The sequence below is a fragment of the Kogia breviceps genome, chromosome 1, assembly GCF_026419965.1.
Source record: "Kogia breviceps isolate mKogBre1 chromosome 1, mKogBre1 haplotype 1, whole genome shotgun sequence".
In the NCBI taxonomy this organism is placed as follows: Eukaryota; Metazoa; Chordata; class Mammalia; order Artiodactyla; family Physeteridae; genus Kogia; species Kogia breviceps.
In genome coordinates this window covers 32,631,569-32,652,931 of record NC_081310.1, presented here as the reverse complement: position 1 = coordinate 32,652,931, position 21,363 = coordinate 32,631,569, and the positions used below count along the sequence as shown (strand labels likewise).

At 39.2% G+C, this 21,363-nt stretch overlaps 1 long non-coding RNA gene across 1 annotated transcript in view; it reads left to right on the top strand.

Moving 5' to 3' along the window:
• Positions 1-248: 248 nt before the first annotated feature.
• Positions 249-21,363, top strand: part of LOC136794204 (uncharacterized) — a 32,613-nt gene continuing 11,498 nt past the window's right edge. The window contains exon 1 of the long non-coding RNA XR_010840628.1: positions 249-301. This is a non-coding gene — a long non-coding RNA (uncharacterized lncRNA). The remainder of the gene's footprint in view (positions 302-21,363) is intronic.

Genomic DNA, 21,363 nt, shown 5'->3' with positions numbered 1-21,363 from the left:
GGCTTATGCAATAGATGTTCTTCGGGCTGTTGTGAATATTGTTGGAATGACTGCATATCCTGAAGAGGTTGTGTACAAATTTCACTCTGTGCATTGAATCCAGTTTTCTCATTGGTTTACATTGCGTTTCCCAGAGCTATTTTTTCTCTTCTGTACATTTCATTTGGCAGGTCTTCTGATGCTCTAGTTTGCATCTTCTTTGCATTACCTAAGACCCATTATCACTAGTCATCATACCATCTGTGAATGCAGCAAGAGGAAGACTACAACTGAACAGTCTTCAGAGGATCCCAGAAAAAAAGTGAGTCATTAACTGTTGTGAATAATTTATCTGTTTAAGTTCGCATATTGAGTTAGCTTAAAATACGTTCCTATCCTGACGTACTGAAAGAATTTCAAACCTGCTGACTGGCAAACAGCAGAACCAGGCCAGCCCCTAAAGTAAGCAACAATGAAAAAATAGGGTTCTCTAATGAGAAGCTTCTATTTGGATCTTGTTTGAATAAACCAGCTGTGAAATACATTTAGAAACCACTGGGAAATAAGAATACAGATTAATTATTTACTGATATTGGGAAATAGTTATTAATTTTGTTAGATTAAAATAGCACTGTAGTTACAGGAGAACATGTTCTTTAATATACATACTAAGTATTTAGGGATGAAATAAAATTGTGTTTGTAATTTACTTCGAATTCTTCAGCCAAAGAAAAAACCTGAAAAGAGATTAAGTAAATATGACTAAATGTTAACAGTTGTTAAATAGCTATACAGACGTTTATTTTACTCTTCTGTTTCTATTTTTCTGTAGATTCAAAATTATTTTTATAATAAAGGTTTTTTTGTGGTGCCAAGACAAGGAAAGGTTATATAATATTTTTTTTCTTTATTGGAGTATAATTGCCTTACAACGGTGTGTTAGTTTCTGCTGTATAATAAAGTGAATCAGCTATACGTATACGTATATCCCCATATCCCCTCCCTCTTACATCTCCCTCCCACCCTCCCTATCGCATCCTCTAGGCTCTTTATTGACCCTTTCTCTTACATTATCTTGTGAAATGTGACAGTAACAAGTGAAACTCCATTTTACAGATGAATATTATGAAGCTTAAAGGGATTCATTTAGTCATTCTTCCAACCATTAAACATCTATGATATGCTAGACACAATTTCTGCTCTCAAAAGACTTATTTATCACTTAGCAGGGGCAAACAGCTAAATAAGTCATAAAAAACAACAACTACCGCTACCATTTATTGAGCACCCAGTGTGACAAACACGGTGACAAGCACTTCATATGTCTTAGCTCACTTCATATTCACGACCATCTGACGTTGGTAGTGTTAGCATTCCCATTTTATAGATGAGAAGACTGAGGTCCGGAGAGGTTATATACATCACCCAAGGTCAGACAAAGGGTACAATAAAGTGTCCAGGGTGCTAGGGCAGACATATATGCAGGACATAATAGGGTACAAAGGAAGAAGTGATCATTCTTTTGAAAAAGGAAGCCATCAGGAAACGCAACACATAGAGGCTAAATAACCGTCAATCCCACCTACTAAACGACAGAAGTGGAGCCTGAGCCATCGTACACCGAACTCAAGGTTTCTCAACCTCAGCACTACTGGCATTTGGGGCTGGATATTGTGAGAGGCTGACCTGTGCATTGTAGGACATTTAGCAGCATCACTATCTACTAGATGCCAGGAACAACCTCCTGCTGTGACATGCAGAAAGGCTTCAGACATTTTGCCAAATGTCCCTGGGGGACAAAATAGCCTCTCAATGAGAAACACTGATCTACTTTAAACTGGGAACTCCCAGTAGTTGGTCCATAAACTACACTTTTTCAATCTTTAGCTAAATATAATGGGACCCCCAGAGAATGTCTTATCAGAAGGTGACAGACACCTTCTCTAGCCCATTTAAAGAATATTGACCTGTTTCTTGTTTAAAATAGAAGATGGATGTTTAGGCTTTAATTAGATTAATCTCAACCTTTGGCTATTAAAGTCATCTCGAGAGCTAGAGGATAAAATTATTTCTACACAAAACCTGCCTTTTGCCTGACTGTACTTTCTGGAGCTAAATTTAGTTTTAGTCATATGAGAAGGTTCCAAAGGTATTTTGTCCATTTCTCCCCTGAATTGCTATGCTTCTGACTGTTCCTCGAATATGATAGGAAGATCCTGGTTGTTTTCTCACTACAATGTTGAAGAAGCCTTTTGTATATAATTAAGAAGCCCTGACAAATCCTTTAACGTGGATTTTGAAGGACCTTCCCATTGAGTCAAACATCTTTTCAGCAACTAGAAAGGGAAGAGGCACAAAGAAATCCAGTCACTACTCCAGACATTGAAACCATGAGGACCGAATATATCCTTTGCTATCATCACTTGTATTAACTCACAGTGTGTGTTGCTCTACACACAAATGAATGACCTGGTGAGCATCTTTCACATTGGAATTTGCAAACTATGACTGATAACAGTTCTGTGGGCAGGAAACCAACATGAAACCCAGCTGCCCAGCCTCACCTCACTCACCAGCCAACTCAAACATTGCTCAGTCCCAATAGTATTAATACTCATGAGATGTTAGTCAGTTCTTCTGAAAATATGGCAGGCAGATAAAAATCTAGGAAAACTGAAAATAGGAGCCAGCCCATGTTGACTCACATCAAGGATTATATCACCATTTTTAGCAACACAGGTAGGTCGACATAGGGCTAGAGAATATTTTTTGCAAGATATCTGTCTCTGGAAGTAGACTTTATGTTTTAATTAAGCATATCTTTCATCTAGAGCTCTTATCAGGACTGACATTATGAAAGGGTGAGTTAGCAGTTGTCTGAGTAGGGTGATATCCACAGTGCTGATAAAGGACTTTGGAAAATACTTTTTGCATCCTCTAACGGATCCCTAAAATTCTCTTAAAGTATGAGTCTTTTGGCTTAAAACTTTAGTCTCTGGCAAAATAAAACATAAAGCAGAGAAAAACTTTTGTAGTGGCTACTAGATATTTACAGTATGTTGTGAATAATTTTCAGGTATTGAGAACAGGTTTTTATAGAAGGAGATACTGCAATAAGATACTCATATTTCATATATATATATAATTTCCCATAATATTTTAGGGAGAAATATCTGTAAATCTGGATTAGAACATTTTACCATCCCTTTCTTTCCATCTCAGAAAGAGTAACAATTATGTAACAAAATTAAAAGTATATAGGGCTTCCCTGGTGGCGCAGTGGTTGAGAATCCGCCTGCCGATGCAGGAGACACGGGTTCGTGCCCTGGTCCGGGAAGATCCCACATGCCGCGGAGCAACTCAGCCCGTGAGCCATGGCCGCTAGGCCTGCGTGTCCGGAGCCTGTGCTCCGCAACGGGAGAGGCCACAACAGTGAGAGGCCCGCATACCGCAAAAAAAAAAAAAAAAATGTATATAATAAAAAAAACTATGTATAAAATGGACAACTGATGGGAACATGCTCTATAGCACAGGGAACTCACCTAGTGCACTGCGGTAATCTAAATGGGAGGGAAGTCCATAAGGAAGGGGATATCTGTATTGTATGGCTGATACATTTTGTTATGCAGTAGAGGCTAACGCAACATTGTAAAGCAACCATACTCCAATAAAAATTAATTTTAAAAAGGTCATTTAATAAAGAAGAAAAGATGCTGATACTTTACTGATGCATGACTATCATGGATGGAAAGGTAGAGGGAAAGCAGGAAGGATAACTCAGAATGCATCTACTTAACAAGATCCTACTCCAGGTCTCATGGTACCATTCAAGGACATCTTGCACCAAGAATAAACACCTTGCCAAGCTTAATAAGACAAGGATCTTAGGCTCATGCTTTCACCCAAAGACACACAACAGTAATTATGCACATTTTAAAAATCTTTTTCCCCCCTAGCCCAGACTCCTTTGGTGTAGTAAGTATAATTTTATGATATTGAAATTTGTTGTGGGCTGAATTGTGTCCACCTCAAAATTCATATGTTGAAGCCCTAAGCCCCAGTAACTCAGAATGTTACTCTATTTGGAGATAAGATCTTTGAAAAAGTAATTAAGGTTAAATGAGATCATTTTGGTGGGTTCTAATGGCTTGTGCACATATTAAAAGAGAAGATAAGGGCACAGGTACACACAGAGGGAATACTGTGTGAAGCTTCAAAGAGGAAAAAAAAAGAAAAAAAAAGGAAAGAAAAAAAATAAGATGCAAGGAGAAGACAGGCATCTACAAAGCAAGGAGACAGGCCTCAGAAAGAAACCAACCCTGCTGATCCCTTGGTCTCAGACTTATACCCACCAGAACTGTGAGAAAATAAATTTCTGTTGGTTAAGCCACCCAGTCTGTGGTACATTTTTATGGCAACCCTAGCAAACTAACATAAACTTCAAAATGCTTGTACCTTGAATTAATTTTATTTAATGGTCTAAGTTTATTTATACAGGGCACATTGTGCTGTGGTCCAAGAAGCTTTTCTGAGTGATCATTCATCAGAATTTCTCAAAAGTTAATCAAATGGAATTTATGGAACCAAACAGGCTAAAGCCATCAAGAGAATTTATTGCAGCCAGTTGCCAATGGAATTCTGCCAGTATGAACTGTTTCTCAGAAAACAAACTCAGATGTCACTCCAGAGTTCCCAAGCAAACTCTCTGGGCACCCAAGTTTCTTCTGATGCTGTTTTACTTCTGGAAATATCCAAGCCGCTCTTTCTCACCCACACTTTGCATTCTGTGTTCTTTATACTTTCAGAGGTCAGCAAGAATTTCTATTAATGATGCTTTCTAATACATTGCTGGTAGGAATGTAAAATGGTATAGCTGCTTTGGAAAGCAGTCTGGCAGTTCCTCATAAAGTTACCATTTGACTTAGCAATTCCACTCCTAAGTGTTTACCCAAGAGAAATGAAAACATATGTCCACAGAAACCTGTACACAAAGTCCATAGCAGTGTTTTTATAATATCCAAAAGGGTAAACAATCCAAATATCCATCAACTGAATGAATAAACAAAATGTGGTACAGCCATACAATAGAATATTATTCTGCAATAAAAAGGAATGAAATACTAATACATACTACAACATAGATAAATCTTGAAAACATTATGCTACATAAAAGAAGACAGACATAATAGGTCATATCTTGTATGATTTCATTCATATGAAATAGCCAGAATGGGCAGATCCACAGAGACAGAAAGTAAATTAGTGATTGCCAGGAGGTGGGGGCAGAGAGGAATGAAAAATGATGGCTAATGAGTCCAGGTTTTCTTTATGGGGTGACGAAATACTCTAAAATCAATAGTGGTGATGGATGCACAACTCTGTGAATATACTAAAAACTATTGAATTGTACTCTTTAAATGGGTGAAGTATATATTACATGAATCATATCTCCAAAAAGTTATTCTAAATAAACAATGTTTTCTCATTCCTTCTGTCTGTGCTTCTCTTCCAAAAACATACACCACAGGCTTCCCCTTTGACAGTGGTAACAAAAAGGGGATTCAAAGTTAGGAATCTAGAGTAGACAGTCACTAAGGCCCTTTTCAAACCTCAAGAATTTAAAATATCTATTGATCATTTACTGTATTAGTTTCCTGTTGCTGCTATAACAAATTATCACAGACTTGGTGGCTTAAAACAAGATAAATTTATTATCTTACAGTTATGAATATCAGAAGTCAGAAATGAATTTCCCTGGAATAAAATCAAGGTATCGTCAGGGTTGTGTTCCTTCTAGACGCTCTAGGGCAGAATGTGTACCCTATATTTTCCAGTTTCTTGATGCTGCCTGCATCGTTGACCCATGATTCCTTCCTCTGTCTTCCTTCCTCTATCTTCTTCTTCCTCTATCTTCCTTCTATCTGCCATCAGCAGAGTATCTTCATATCTTTCTCTGACTCTATTAAAGACCAATGTAATTCCATTGTGCCCACCTCAATAATTCAATATAATCTCCCCATCTCAACTTTTAACATAATCATATGTGTAAAGTCCTTTTATCCTGTAAAGTAACATAAACAAAAGTTCCAGGGACAGAACATGCACATTTTAGGGGGCCATTATTCCCCCTATCACATTTACCATGTCAGTGAGTGACTACAGCATTTAAAGGGGCAGTGGACCTTGGGTAGGGACCATGGAAGAGAGAGAAAGCTGGATAACTAGGTCTTCCACAGAGCAAAAGCCTACAAAGACCACATATCCAGTTCAAGTCCACCCCAGGCACATGGCCTGGCCCTTTCACTTGTCTCCTTATGGATATCAGCAAACAATCAATACACATAGTTTTAATTTTTCAAAAAGACAGAAAGAAAAGTCCACAGGTTTGGAATGGCCCTTGAAGAAGCCTTAAGAGCTGTCGGAAAAGGCAGCCGTGATCCCCAAGAACCAGCATCGGTTCACAAAGATCAGGACCTGACAATTTCACATCTTTTTTTTTTTCTTTGAGGGGACACTCTTGATCAGGAAAATGTGGAGATGCAGCACGTCTGATCTATGCTAAACTATCAATTTTCATAATATCCAGGAAGCAGAATGGAATAATATGGGCTACAATGTAAGGCAATTTCCCACACAAACAGCTGGCAAAATAATCTTTGCTTAAAGGATATCGATGAATGGATTGGTATCATCTCTTGAGTAAGTCTCTAGCGTTGGGCCACAGGGCTGAGGTTTAACATTCTCATCAGTGGCTTAGATGAATGATTATCATGCTTGTCAAGGATGGAAAGCCAGGAGGGAAATCATGAACAGAATGGCTTTGTTTACAATACAATTAGATTAGATCATGGGCACATGTGGAGAGCAAATGAGGCTGGGACCTGATCATCAGGGGAAATGACATGCTCAGAGCTTTGCTTTGGATTTTCTGTGATATATAAAAGGAAAGAGACTGAAAGGGAGAAAATCCCAAAATACGGAAATACCAAAGTTTAGAGAGGACACTAGACATTGTCCATTAGAGACAAGAGTAAAGATGTGCCTGCATACCTGCAGATGTGTGAAGGCACAGGGAAAGGAGCCAATGGACATAGAAGCAGTAATCATGGGAGAGAGGAGGCATGAGTAAGGGGTAAAAGTTCAGGTAAGCTAAGAAAGGATAGGTCAGGAGTACAGGTGACAAGCTTAAATGCCAGACAATAGGCGAATGACCATATATTATAGCACAACCACATAATAAAATATAATGCAGTCATTTAAATGAGGTTCTCAAAAATACTGAATGGCATGGAAAATGTTCAATATAATAACTTTTTTAGGTAGTATTCAAACTAATGTACAGTAGAATCTCAACTTTGTTATTTTTTGAAAGTATGTCTAAATGAAAAATTATAAAGAATGTTAATAGCAGCTGTCTATTGTGAGTTATTTTATTTTCTTCTTTCACCTCTCCACATTTTCCAAATTTTCCACAAAGGATATGTCTCACTTTTAAAATCAGAAAAATAATTTCAGAGTATAGGTAGAAGTATTGGTACTCAGGAGGAAGGTTGTCTTCTCGTGAAATGAAAGAAGGAAGGGAAGGGAAGGGAAGGGAGGAGGGAGGAAGAAAGGAAGGAAGGAAGGAAGAAAGGGAAGTAGTGTCATTGAGGGAAGTCATGCTAGACAAATTTCTCAGTCAAATCAATAAGTCAATATTCCTTAGAAAGCATTTTTGTAAAGAGGTAATTTCCCCCTTGAGTGAAGCAGACATTTTAATTTTTTTTCATTTTAGAGTTTTAAAACCTTTTCAATGAGAAATGTCAGGGGAAAAAACATGCTAAAATTAACCTGCAGTCCACCTTTGACATCAACTCAACAAAAATCATTAGGATCCAGACACGAGCCTCTGCAGGAACCAACTACCTACGTTATTAAAGCAAAGGAGGGCAGCCCTCCCCATTTTGCTGGTGACTATTCCCAGGTACCATATCATCAGCTGTCACTCATGGCAGTGTATCTGCCCAGCAAATGAAGCAACCAGCAGTCAGTAATAGTCCATGGCCAGCTAATGGTCAAATCTGCCTCTGCTCTGTCATCTGAAAAATGAAGATACAATTTCAACATCTGAGAGGAAGGCAACAATATTCAGATGATATAAACACAGAAATGACTGCAGTGCTTCACAGCTATGCCCAATTCATCCAACAGTCTGTCACTGGCACCGGTAGTTTATTTCTTGCTAGAGCTTGATGGTTTTCTCCATTCTAAACGTTCTAGTTTTCTGTCAGAATGGCCTCTCAGGAGATCTGTGGGTCCAATGCCATCCTTTTACAAGCAAGGAAACTTGAGAGATTAATTGACTTCCCCAAAGCCTCACTGCTGGCTCATGGTAGAGTCAAGGAGAGAAACCAGGCCCACAGACAACAGGCTGCCTCTGCTCTCTCCCTTACCCACTGCATCCACACTTGGGAGAAAGGGGTAGCAGGATGGCAGAATGAACAGCACCACACATCGTCTGGTGGAATTAAGGATATCTACTGGGACTGAAGAAAAAGTACCCAGGAGACGCAGGACCTAGGGATAAAAGAAGAGGTGCCATCCACGCGAACCTTAGTCCCGATGTTCATAGTAAAACTTCATAGATAAATTTATCTAAACACTATCTTTAAAAAAATTTATAGCTTGATCCTGTATCACCTCCATAATTATAAAGCCACATGTATTTACCACCAGTTTACAAACAGAGGACCACAGCTCCTTTCTGAGAGCCAGTGTCCTGACATTCTCATCAACCTAGAGTACAAGCCAAAAAAAAAACCTCCCTGAACACCCAATACTGATGAACTGTAGCCCATACATCAAAACTCACACACTGAGCTCATCACCCGGATTGTATTTGATACAACCATGAGAGAAGAGAATGAAAAGCCTAAAAATATAGACACAAGCGTTCAGAAAGCAGTTGTCAGTGTAAGGTAAGCAGAGTATTAAAGGAAAGATACTATAGTGAAATTGAAGGCATGTTATTTCCTTGTTGAGCCTCAGTTTCCTCAGCAGTAAAATTCGGTTAAGTAATTCTTTCCCTACAGGATTGTTTTAAAAATAAAAAGAGATTATATATGTTAAGCACTTGGCATGGTATTAACATATAGTAAGTATTCAGTAAAGGGTAATACTATTATACTATTATAATTATTGAGGGTAATACTTAATCATGGCATTGAGAAAACAAAACTGGTAACAAGTTTTATTTTATTTCTATATTACAATTTTATGCCTTCCTGAGGAAACTTTTAGTTACAAAAAAAACAAATTCATCCAGAGTGACATTACTGAAGATTAGAGAGAGATTTTTTTTGTTGACCCATTTAAACCCCAACATCAGATGGTATGTTCATGGACTTTCTCAAATCAGAAAGTCCTAGGGTAGTAAATCTGAATGTATTTTCCTTCAGAGGGGCCTGCTTCTTGTTTTTCTTCTCCCGCAGACAGAAGCAAGCTGCTGACAGTGACAGTTACCTGTAGACAGTCCACACCCTGTCCCAGGCCATCTAGACCAGCTAGACCACAGAGAGAAGCAGGTTCCACTACTCCACTGACTTGGTGCTTTTCTAAAAGGTACTCAAGAGGCCCAAGGAGGAAAAGGTGCTTTACCTCCTCTTCAGGATTTTATTGACAGAATCAGGTTCAAAGTAAAAAAAAGACAATGACATCCCTGATGCCCTTTCTCTGCCAAGTGTATTAAGATGCTAAACAGCAACCTCATAAAGCCAGCTCCAAGGTGTCTGGGAGTCTTCCTCAGCAAGCCTGCAGAAACACTGCAGCAAAACTCTGCATTGCACCTTTCCACACAGACAATGAAAGCTCTTCAGAAAGTTGCCTATTTGTCACAGCAGGATATAGATGACACTACTGCCACTTAGAAGACTATTTAGATTTGAGGTCAGTGGTAAAATGGAGTTAAATTAAGATATTTTCTACAAAATGCAGACCAAGGTATCCTGAGATATTGTGTTGTGAATCAAGAATCAAATTGCTACAATCCCCAGCCTTTACTTCTTCTAAGCTGTAGCATGGTGGCCACAGGGCACAGCCTTGAAAGGAGCACCCACCATGTGCCAGATGTTCTGAGAGGAACACAACACAAATTAACTCACTCAGTTTTCACAATAGCCTTGCCAGGTAGGAATTTCTATATCCATTCTAACATTAGAAAATGGAGGCTCAAGGAGTAAAGTAAGTTATCTGAGGTCTCATAACCAGCAAGTGGCACAAGTAGGATTCAAACCCAGGCATGTCTAGCCCATGCTTTCTCCACACCGTCACATTGCCTCCCCACTCCCAACCATATCTAGCCACTAAGTCCCTGTTTCTTTACCAATTCAACCAACATTCACAGCATGCTAGTTGTGTTGGGCATTGTGTAAGGTGTTGAGAGGGGGGGACACAGATGAGAGAGAGATGAACCCTGACCTCCAGAAATTCAGTCAAGTGCTGGAGGCTGACATGTAAATAAATAATTACAATTCAAGACTTTAAAAATGCAATTGGAAGTAGAAAAAAAAGAGAAAGAGACTTTTAGCAAAACTTGAGGATATTTGATTTCCAGCCCATTGCTTCTCCCGTACTTACCTGCCATTAAAATACAGAACATTATAGAATGTCAACCTTTTGAAGAAAATTGGAGATTATGTTGCCTAGTCTCTCATTCTGCAACTGAGGAAATTAAGCGCAGAGAAGTTGCTGCCTATCTCAGCAACTGAGGGGCAAAGCAATGACCAGGACTCAGGTTTCTCAACTCAGAGTCCAGTGGTCTCTTCAGTCCACCAAACACCATCCCAGGTCATCACTGACTCAGAGATCCAGAAAAATATTGCGGGTAGCAGCCCATATATTTGGTTTGCTCTTTTTTCCATCCCACCCCTCTCCCCAAGGGAAAATAAATAAGCTAAACTTTGGGGGCAGTGTAAAGAATTATAACCTATGAATGAAGATAAAATATTTGGAATTGCAGCAGTATCTTGGGGGGGGTGGGTAAATGAAGGATGGAGAGTACAGTACATAACTGTGCTAAGGGTACTGTTCACAGTCAAAATAAAAGTTTCAACTACCTTGCTTGGAACCCCTTTATTCTTCAACTACTTTTGTCTCTGTCCTTTGAGGTCAGATCTGCACAGTGTGAATTTTTTTTCCCACATGAATTTAACTTGTTTTTGTTAAACGCACAGTTAGCACCCACTGGGGTAAAATTCACACCTCTCTGGAGATTAGGACACAGATATGCATAGAGGGACAATCATGTGAGGACACAGGGAGAAGGTGGCCATCTGCAAGCCAAGGAGAGAGACCTCAGAAGAAAACAACTCACTGACACCTTGATATCAGACTTTTAGCTTCCAGAACTGTGAGAAATATATTTCTGTTGTAAGTCACCCAAGCTGTGGTACTTTGTTATGGAAGCCCTAGAAAACTGATACAGCCCTCTTGTATTTCATGGCCTGAGTTAGGAGGCGGCTTCCATTTTCTTTGAGACAGCTTTACTGTTTCTCCAGGCCAGTCCTGTATGGTGGTTCCTCACTTACCTAAAAGGGAGCTACTTCGATCTCTTACACATAGAAGACACAGACAATACACCCAGCATTCTGATAACAGGATTTCCTATCAAAGGGCCCCTAATGATCTGTCATATATTATGGATAAGAAAATGAGAAACACTTCATCCACTGCTTCTGTCATTGAGGAGTCTACAGGAAAGTTAAGAATGAAATTCAATACCATTCTGGCAGAAAGCTTTACAACAGAAAAATATACCAGGGCCATAGGAAGCTGGGTAAAAACTGGCAATGGAGGATCAAGAGTTAAAGTAATACTACTTCCTTTGAAGAGCCATAGGAAACTCATCTACTTGATTTCAAAAGACTCCAGGATTTCTGGAGAAAGCAGCAAAGCACAGCTCTGAAGAGAAGGAAGTTCTCATCCGCCCAAGGCTCCTATCACGGGACTTCATCACTTTCCAAAATGATTCTGAATTCTATAACCTACCCATACCTGCAAAGGAAAACATAAATTTGTATGAAATTTTGGTTAGTCTTTTGGAATAAGCTTCTGCTGAAGAGTTCTAATTTTGCTAAGGGTTCTCTCAGAGTGGTTGGATAAAAATTTATTTCTTATTGGTAAAGATTTCTTTGGTACATTTTTCCCTTTTATTCTACTGTTTATGTCCTCCTATCAAGCTTCTCAATGGCTATCAAACAGGGTATGGAGGATGAAAACCAGGTTCATTCATGGTGCTTTTATCCCAGTCCTTCCTGCTTTGAGAACCCCAATTTCTGACTATACTGCTCTGAATCTCTACTTCCCCTCATACCCTCATGAGCTACCAACCACCTTATGCAGGAGAATGCCCTCCAGAATCACTCATCACAGTTCTGTGGAAATCATCACCTTGTTGCCTTCAGGTTCTGTCTCAGAGGGATTTAGGGAGATGTTGCCTTCATAGCTGGGCTCAATAAAGGCTTTTATGAATTGAAAAAAAAAGAGGTGTGCATATAGATAAAGACTGGAAAGAAAAAAAATTAATAAAAATAATTCTGTGATGAGATTAAAGATGTGTGTGTGGTTTTGAAATTTTCTCTAATTTATAAATTACTATAAAATCAAAAATGGATAAATAAGTGTAAAATAAAAATTCACCATTACTGACTTGATTCTTCCACCGAGCCAAGACTGAGTCTAGAATTTTACTAAGACAAAGTCCAAAATCTTATTTCTGCCTCTGGGTTTCTTTTTCAAGGTCTGTTCCCTCCACTTTGCCACTCCCACTCCCTCTTAATTCTTTTCACTCTTTGTATTTAAGAATTGAAGAGAGCTGAGATACGGTATTAGGAATATCCTTTCTATTCACGCTCCCTGGAATGCCCTTTCCCACCACCGTTGCTCAGTAAGGTCTTCCCTTGCCACCCCATTAAAAACTGCAAACCATTTCCAACCTCAGCACTCCATAACCACGTTTTTGCTTTATTTTTCTTAACTCTAAATTTATTGAGAACCAAGATTTTTCTATTTTTTCTACTGTAACACCTAGAACAGTTTCTGGAACATTCTTAGAGACACAGTAATTATTTGTTGAATGAATGAATAAATTAAGAAATAACTTCCTGGTGCGGGAATTCTGTTTGAGGCTAATTGTCCCTTTTTAACACCTTAGACATCATTACACATGGACCACTGTATAGCCACTTGCTGCTGGAATCCCATCACTCAGCAAGGGACTCCCTTGGGTGAAATGCTGGCAATATATCTCAAAACCAGCCACCTTTCATGATAGCCATTGGATCTATAAGAAATGTAGGCATCAGTGGCAAAGATGCATTTTCTTTCTTAATAATAGTTTTATTTGAGAAAGTGACCAACAGAGAGGAAGATTATACTTACTAACCTCCCCTGCAGCTAACGAAGGCTATATCAGTAAGTTCCAGCCAATGGGATGTAAGCAGAAGTCTCATATAAAAATTTCAGGAAATGTGCTTAAATTAGAGGAAAACACTATTCTTTATTTCTTTCTCCTTTTTTATGGCCAGAATGTGAATGTAGTGGCAAGAGGTTGAAGAGATATGCTAGACCATGAGGTAGAAACCTCATGCCAAATATTTAAATCAGTATGGTAGAAGGAGCCCAAATCCTTGATTATTCTGGGCCACCTGTACTGACTACCTATATCTATATATTTTTTCTAGAAATTTATCTATTTCATCTAAATTTTAAAATTCATTTGCAGTTATTCATAATATTCTCTTATTGTCTTTAAAATATCTGTAGGATCTGTAGTGATGTTTTCTTTTTTATTCTTGTTGCTGATTATTTGTGTGTTCTTTATTTTCTTCATCAGTCTTGCCAAAGTTATATCAATTTTATTAGTCTTCAAAGAATCAAATTTTAGCTTTGTTGCTGATTCCTATTGATATATTTTCTATTACCATTATAATTTATTTTCTTCTATAGGGTGAGGGAAGTTACTTAGCTATTTTTTCTACATTCTTGAATGTAGGAATATAAATCTTTCTCTATATACTACTTTAGCTACATCTCACAAATAATCATATGTCATGTTTTTCTTATCATTCAATCTATTTTCTAAACTCCAATTCACAGTTGTCTTGTGGGTTATTTAGAAGTGTATTTTTTAGTTTCCAAATATATAGGGAAATTTTTTCTTGTTTTTATTTGTAGCAAAATTGTATCATGGAAGATTTTGTATAAATACAATTCCTTGACAGTGTTGGCTTTCCTCTTCCATCCATTAGAGGGTGAATTTTTGTAAATATTCTGTATGTGCTTAAAAATAACTCTATTCTGACTTTCTAAAAAATTGTTCTATAAGTGACCTCTGACTAAGGTTTGTTCAATGTGTTATTCAACTCTTTTAAATTCTTATTGATTGTTGTCTGATTGCTCTATCAATGTATTCATAGATGTGTAGTAAAATTATCCACTATGGTTGTGAATTTGCCTACTTATCCCAGAAGTTTTGATAATTTTTACCTTATATATAGTAAGATTATGTTACTTGGAGTAAATAAATTTAGAAATGTTCTATATACCTGAGGAATTTTCCTTTTGTCATTATCTAGAGATATGTTTATTTCTAATAACGCTTTTCTTTCTTTTTCAGTCCATTTTATCTGATATTAATATAGCTAGTTCAATGTTTGGTTTTGGTTTTAGCTTGTAGGGTTTATCTTTTTCTATGATTTTAGTCTTTCTGAACCTTTATATTTTACTTGTTTCTCTTGTACAGAGCATACAGTTTCTTTTTAATACAGTTTGCTAACTTTAATTAGCATATTTATTTATACTCAACATAATTACTGACATATTAGTATTTATTATATGCTATTTGTCCCGCCTGCTCTACATTCTTTTTTCTTGCCACATTTGAATCAATTACATTCATTCACGTTTTTCCCCTCCACTAGTTTGTAAGCTATACACTGTTTTTTGATTCTTTCAATAATTACCCTTGAAATTATAGTATGTATTTATGGCTAACCAAAGTTTGGTGTTAACTAATACCCTGACCTTCATCCTAGACAATGCAAAGACCTTGAAACATTTTAATTCTGTTCTCTATCCCTTATCTTACACCTACTTGTATACTTCTGCTGCCTTGTGTTTAATCTTGTTGATATTTTTAAATTCCGAAAGATATAATGATGATGATATGGCGAGCTGCGTCTGACCAGCAGAATAACAGTCGCCACACGCTAGATTCTTCTCGTATCACACTTTATTGGAGTACAGCTTGGTTAAGGAAAGATGGAAGGAAGACCCCGCAGCCGTAACGGCAGCTGCCTATATAAGATTCGGGATACTGTGCAAGTCTCTGATTGGTTCATATCGAAGGCATAATTACACGTCGCCTTCGGACTGGTTACTGCTCTAAAACCTTGTTAGCATATCTCAACGCATGCGCACTGGCTACAGGATGGATGACTCAGCTTTTTCTACCCTGCTTTGCGGCAACGCTTTGCCGCGCCCCACATCTCCCCCTTATTTATTTACTATAGCACAGTGAAGTTTTGCCGGTACACATGCTCACACCATGGTGTGCTCACGGTTCAACGGCAGTTTTCCACTGGCACATCCATGACACCCTCCTGCGTGCAATGCCATCATAGGGCGGCAGGGTGCAAGGGCTGTCGATGGCACATCTACGACACCCTCCTGCATGCAATGCCATCATAGGGCGGCAGGGTGCAAGGGCTGTCGAGACCTAAAACAGAGCTCCCTATGGAGGTGCAATGGCAGCAAGGCCTCTCCGTGCAAGGGCAGTCATCTGGGATTATTCAGGGCAGAGAGCCAGGCAGCAGGGGAATCACCTTCACCGATAGCCAAAAGCGCCTGAGTGAGCAGAACCTTATCTCGACGCGCTCGGACACGAATTCGACAGACCAACCAGAGACATAGCACAATCCCAAACAGGCAGCAGGCTGCAAACGTAGCTACTCCCACCCACTCTTTGAAAAAGGAGAAAGCAGAGGAGAGCCAAGAGGTAAAGTCCCCGAAAGTAACTGGCTCCAGTTTGGTAGCATTAAGCCGCAATATTTGAATCTTCCGTTTCAGTATCATCCGTTCCGCCTCTCGGGACCAATTTCCCGCTAGGAATCTTCCGATCACTCTGCTTTTATTGAGTGCATGATCATCCATTGTTGCATCATCCGTGCGACATTCGGCATCCCTTTCGAGTTTCTCTTCCACGCTCCGTGTCAATCTTGACGGCACCCAAATCGGGTCCTGATCCTGACTGGACTACTCACCGACGGTTCACTCCGACGGTTCACTCCGTGTGTCGAGTTCTGAATCGGTCCTCCATGCGAGGTGCAACGATTCCCGGGTTTCGGCACCACTTATGGCGAGCTGCGTCTGACCAGCAGAATAACAGTCGCCACACGCTAGATTCTTCTCGTATCACACTTTATTGGAGTACAGCTTGGTTAAGGAAAGATGGAAGGAAGACCCCGCAGCCGTAACGGCAGCTGCCTATATAAGATTCGGGATACTGTGCAAGTCTCTGATTGGTTCATATCGAAGGCATAATTACACGTCGCCTTCGGACTGGTTACTGCTCTAAAACCTTGTTAGCATATCTCAACGCATGCGCACTGGCTACAGGATGGATGACTCAGCTTTTTCTACCCTGCTTTGCGGCAACGCTTTGCCGCGCCCCACATGATGATTGCCTTATATATCAATATTCAGTACCATATACCCACATATTAACATTTTTGTTCATCTTAAATTCTTCCTTCATTTCCAACCTTTCATCTGCCATCATATTCCTTCTGCCTGAGGTTTACTCCTTTGTATTTCTTTTACTGCTAATCTGCTGATGACAAATTCTGTTTTATGTTGTCTGAAAATGTCTTCCTTCTCCCTGGGTATGTTGGTAGTTTTCATCTTTCTGCTTTTTGGAGATATTGCTCTGTATTGGGGCTCCCACTGTTACAGTTGGGAAGTTAGCTGTTGGCCTAACTTGCTTGTTTCAAGGTAATCCAAGGTATAACCTTGGTCTTTCTTACTATGATATGTCTGCATATGGATTTCTTTTTACATATTCTGTTTGGGATGTATTGGGCTTCTTTAAAGGGTGGTTTGATGCCTTCCATCAGTTTTGAAAAATTCTCAGCCATTATGTCTTCAAATGTCACCTCAGTTCCATCAGAAAAATATGATAAATGCAATATTTCCCTGCCCTCTTTCCAAGACTCAATATGATTGTCTGACCTTCTCACTGTACTCTCTATGTCTCTTACCCTCTCTTCAATGTTTTCAACTTTTCATCTCTCCATATTTCATTCTGAAAGATTCCTCTAATAATCTTCAATTTACTAAATCTCTTTTCAACTCATCTAATTGTCTGTTAATTTCATCTGAGTTCTTTATTTTGCTTAGCGTATTTTTTTAGTTCTAGGATTTTTACTTGGTACTCTTTTCAACTCTATTATGTCCCTTTTTAGAATTTCCAGGGTTCTTGCTAAATTTTCTGCATTATGACTTCCTTGGAATAACTTCCTTATGTTTCCAGAGTAAATAGTTGTTTTACACTCTATGTCTGGTAATTTCAATATCTATATCACTTATGTGTCCATCTAGGTGTCTTTTATTTTTGTTGATTCTTGTTCATGGTTTCTTACTTTTCTCCTATGCTACATTATCTTTGCTTGTGTGCTAGAAATTTTATTTGAAAAAAAATTATTTGCCAAAATTTTTGAGAACAGCATGTCATCTTCTTAGAGCATTTTTGTTTGCCTCTGCCTATCACCAGAGATATTAGAAGACTGCTCTAATCTAGGTTGAAGGCTTTTGAAATTCTGAGACATTGTACAACCCAAAACACTGCATTAATTTTTGTGCAAGGAAATAAGTTTCTGGCTTATCTCTATCCCTAGGGTTTAGCCTTTGGGGCCCAAGCATAAACCAGCAGTGATCCACCAGTGTACATAGATCACCTCTTTTTCTCTCACTTTTAGAAGCCACCGAAAGTACAACTCAGTCCCTCTACTCTCCTTTGAGCTGAAAAGTAACCTCAGGGTAAAAGTGATCTGGTATTCCTCATTCACCTCTCTGGGTCATAGCCGAGTTCATTCACTATCTTGTTAGCTCTTAGATGATTTTAAGGAGAGTTTTTTTCCCACCTTATTTAGTTACCTTTAGTAGTGGTGGCTGGTCCATATTGCCTAGTCTATGATTACAAGAACTAGAAGTCCTTTAAGTTGTCCAGATTTATAAACTTTATTTATATGAGAGAAAGACAAGCATCTAAATTTTTACTCTATAACTTTAAGTTTTCTGTCACTTGCAACGAAATCTTAATTCCAAAAACAGTATTCTTATCACACCACTGTTCTAGCACACTATTCCTATTCTAAAGCATATTCTAGTTCACTGATTATATTCTCTCTCACTCTCTCTCCAGTATTTCTTCCTGACACTTTCTGTCTACTCCAACAGTCACCAGAAATCAGATAGCCCAATGGCTTTGATACTTACATTAAAAGGGACCTGTCTTGGCCTTTCTCAATATTATAGGTAGTTCCCTTGGGACATCCTCCCACGATTTGGGGAAGATAGAAAACATCTTCCCACGGGAGAGAAGGAGAAGAAGAGGAAAGGGACTTGTTTCTTATCATAAACACTGCACTCCTCTAAAAAGAGGCCTCATCCCCTCTCCTCAGTCCTCTTCTCTGTGTACATGAAGTGAAATTGTTACTCTGAAGACATGACTGGCCTCAGTAATTCACCATGATCTTCTGAACTTAAAATATATGGCCCTTGAACTTAGAATATATGGGCTTAATGCCTTTTGTGCTCAGGTTTGAACTTTAATCACAATTCTAAAAGGAAAAATCATACTCTATGGCCCACACCATCCTGCTACACTCTAAGAAATGAGTGACATATTCTCAATGAACTTGAAAAAGTCCACAAAAATATAATGGTTATGTGGGTACTCACACATACTGTTTTTAGTGTTTTCTTATTATAAAGATTGCCATTATTAGAATTAGCTATTTTCATTTTTTTAATCTGCAGTTTTTCACTTTAATGTTTTTCTCCCAGACCAAAACAAGGTAATTGCTTTAGATGCTTTGAAATTACTGTACTTTTCAAATATTTATTCTTTTCATACAATTAACTTCTCTCTCTAATGCTAGCAAAGCTTATAATGGTCTTAGCTGGATGTCTCAGATTCCCTGAAGCCTTGCCATGCTCATAACCTCATTCTCCCTTCTGAGGGTCTTAATCTCTTAGCAGAAGGGCAACTCAAAGGAAACCTTAGCATGCCTAGTTTAGAGAGAAGGAAAAGGGGAATTAAAGGGGAAGGCTGCAATTTGCTACAGAGAATTGATGGAAATGGGTTTTTCATTTTTTTGTTTTTAATGTTCTATTTAAATAACAAATGGCATGTCTCTAAGGAGTGATCCACTGATTTGTTAACCCACTGGGGTGGGTCACTTTCTCAAATTCTGGACAGTAATTTTTTTCCGGGGGGTGGAGACAAGTCAGGGAAGGGGTGGGCAAGGAGAAATGGAGGAAGTCAACCAAGAAGAAAGCCAGTATATCCTGGGCACCTGTGGATGGGAGGGGTCAGAGGGAAAAAAGACCAGAGGAAGAATGTTACATAAAATTGAGGCTGGAGATGACACAACAAAATGCTATTGCTCCCTCAATTTGTTCCAGACTGTCTGTCTCCCAGCTCTTCAGCAGCACCACCTTAACCATCCCTTACAGCCCCCTGCCCAACCAATACCCTATCTACTCTCAAGAGGACCTTGTCTCTTTTGCGACAACAAAAATAGATGCCATCGATGGAAACCCCCTCAACTCCTTGGATCCAGCCTACAAATGTATCTGCTCTAGGCCCACCCTGGCTGCCCTTCTTTATGCCACAGGGGAAGAGGTACTCCTGCCCCCTCTGGGGTGAACCCTATAGCTATGCTCTAAATCCATCCACTCCCTCCTCTTCATACCCTTTGTTACTTTGTCAGTCTCAGGATTGAATGTTTAGATGTGCTCAAGTCTTTGCCATCTTCAATTAGAAGAAACCGTCTTGCTATAAATCCCCTTTATCTACCACCACATCTCTGTTCTTTCTTTCGTTGCCTGAATTCCTCAAGGCCCACTTCTCTTTTCCCTCTCTGCTCCCTTCCTGGGCTATCTGCTTCCACTGCACCAATGCTCACTTATACACACACGAATGACTCTCCCCTGAACTCCAGATTCAAATATCCACTTACTGGTCACTTATATTTGCATTTCTCAAAGACATTTTAAACTCCAAATGCCCTACTGGATTTATTACTATCTTCCCAACTCTCCAAATCTGGGTCTCCTACTATTTATTCCCCTTTTCAGTAAATGATCCCAAAAATCTCTCCAGTCACCTAAAGCAGAAATTGAGGCTCTTTACTCATGCCTACCTTTCCTCAACCCCACATCTAATTAATTTTCATTTCCTATCTCCCCTAAACATCTCTCAAGTCTGCCTCTAGTTATCTTCTTTTGCTACCAGCCAATAACCACTGGCTGATCTGCCTGCATGTAACTTACCCACCCAATCCATACTCTACAGCAGCCACCAGGATCTTTACAAAAATGCAAATCTGGGGCTTCCCTGGTGGTGCAATGGTTGAGAGTCCACCTGCCAATGCAGGGGATGCGGGTTCGTGCCCCGGTCAAGGAAGATCCCACATGTCACGAAATGGCTAGGCCCATGAGCCATGGCTGCTGAGCCTGCGCGTCCGGAGCCTGTGCTCCACAACGGGAGAGGCCACAACAATGAGAGGCCCGCGTACAGCTAAAAAAAAAAAAAAAAAAAAAAATGCAAATCTGAACCTACCACTTCCTTGCTAAAAATGGTTCAGCGATTTCTTAATGATCTTAGGAAAAAGAATCCAAAATCCTTAAAATAGTGTAGTAACAGAAATCCTATTTTGAAACACACACACACACCTACACACTTTTATCTTTTGTCTTCCCCAAAAAAATCAACTTCTCCTTAGATGGCCAGAACATCTATCTGCTAGGGAAAGATTAGGACTATAAAGGAAGAATGCCAAGGGGGAGAAAGGGGTTAGTAACCAGATTTTGACTTTCAAAATGAGGTTTTGCTGCAAGCCAATAGCCATGCAAGGGAAGATTTTCTTAATTCCTTTATCCTCTCTTTTGGCTTAATCCAGAATCAAGACTGGCTTCCCAGACCACAGGGTTCTCCACAGTACAGAGAAGGCTCCCCTTGCAAAGACCATTTGGAGGACAAAACAGAAATACAACAAGAGTTGGGGTGAGGCTGAGTTATCCGGGAGACAATTGCTGGGCTCTGACCACTTTGAGGAGGGAGGG